Raw genomic sequence first — 1,912 nt, 5'->3', positions numbered from 1 at the left:
AGGAAAGAACCAGGGAAACAAGACGGAAGGGAGAGGAGGAAGAGGAGAGGTAGAAAAGTAAGGAGGGAGCTACCTTACTCATTCAAAAACAGAAGGAACATCTCGGACTGTAATAAACCCAGGTTCAAAACATTAAGTATTGAATCATTCAAGTGGCCTAAAAGTAATTTTATTTTTTCCCTTTAGTAGAAAGCCAAAGCCAGCACAATCATATTGAACTGGTGTAAATCAGAATCAAATGAGAGCAAATAATGTCCTTTAGCTGCTCAGGGATTTTTTCCTGTGGTGCTATTTAGATTATACTAAAATTCTGAAGACTTCAGACTACTCACCAAGAAAACAGAACAAAACAAAAACCTTTTCTCCAATTCCCTAGTGGAATATAAGTGAAATCAGAGTCCTCAGCCAGGGAGAAATATGTAGGTAATTTTTCTTATGTTGGTTTTTGTTTCTGTCACATTGTTTATTGGTTATAGATCTTGATTTTTATGTTATCTGACTTTTTTTTGGGGGGGTAATTAATTTCTGTCTACCTGGATTAAAATCTTGTTTTATTCCAAAAATGATCATTAAAACCTTTCCATCTCTATTTCCAAACTGTTCTCTTAGTGTCTTTTTTTTTTTTTTTTTAAATTGGACAGAGTGTGTTTGCGCTTGCCAGAGAGAGAGACAGGGGAGGAAAGTGAGAAAGCACCTCCAGTGGGGTACGATCATGCTGCAATCCCTTTTCCTCTTTCTCTCCCTCCTTGTGGGATTTTGGTTGCACCCGCACATGTGTCTGGTGTGTTATTCAAACCACCAGGTCCAGGACTCAAACCACATGGTCGGCCATGTGGGCTCCAGCTCCCTTAACCACCAGGCCATACAATGGGCCATCTCAGTGTTTTTAATGTGCATTTATTTTCTTCACAATTCTTTCAGTAACTTCCATGTCTCCCCTCTTGAATATCACAACCATGTATATTATGATTCTTTGGTTTAATCAAGGGAGCATGTTAAATACGCATACAGAGTTCAATTAATTTTCGATTAACAAACATATTTTGTGTGTGGAAGTAGTAAGTCTAACACACAGTGCTTTCAGTCTGCAAAACGCATTTGGATGGTGATTCTTTCCTAGACTTGTAGTAATTATTGAAATTATTACGGCATTCTCAAACTGGTCCACAAGTTGGTTACGTTAGAGAAATGCAAAGGTGGAAATTTGTCAGCCTTAGATTTTGACAGAACAGGGCTCAATGCACATTTGTGTGTGTGTGTGTTTATGAAACTATGTTTGCCACATTGCTGCCCATCATGGTCTCACTCCCTGGTGCTGACTCTCCTTGTTCTGAGTGTAGATGCAGAAGCAAGTTTTCTTCACCAGGCCCAGAAGTACCTGGTAAACTGTGTGGCAACAGAGATCTCTTATTAAGTGCTGTTGACCAAAGGACCACTTTTTTTTTCAGTTTTAAAGGGTACATGTGTGTGAGAGAAAGAAAGTAAGAGAGGAAAAAAACTGCCCCCACCAGGGCCAGGTCCTGCTGCAATCACTTTTTCCTCTTGTTCTCATTTCTTTTTCCTATCAGGGTCCGGGGCACATGCTTACGTGCCTGGCATGTTCTCCAAGCCACCAGGCTTGGATTGGAACTGTGGTCAGTCATGTGGTTTCTGGCTCCCTTTGCACAATCCCCAGCCACTATGCTATGGGCCTGGCTCTACATTTTTAAAAGGTTATTCATATGTTTGCCCTTGAAGATTATTTTGACTATAACATTACCAACTCTATGGCAATGGCCCTTAATCAGTGTTTGTGACTAAATGGTTTGAACCTGTCAAGACTGAAGTCTAGATGCTGATGCCCACAATAGAGATCATTCAATGTTGGTCTGCCATCTGGAGACCCAGATAGCTTGTCGCCTTTTGTTCCCTT

This window comes from Tupaia chinensis, unplaced genomic scaffold (genome assembly GCF_000334495.1).
Source record: "Tupaia chinensis unplaced genomic scaffold, TupChi_1.0 Scaffold000610_1, whole genome shotgun sequence".
Taxonomy (NCBI): domain Eukaryota; kingdom Metazoa; phylum Chordata; class Mammalia; order Scandentia; family Tupaiidae; genus Tupaia; species Tupaia belangeri.
The sequence above is the reverse complement of the archived record's forward strand: the minus strand, read 5'-3'. Positions refer to the sequence as shown.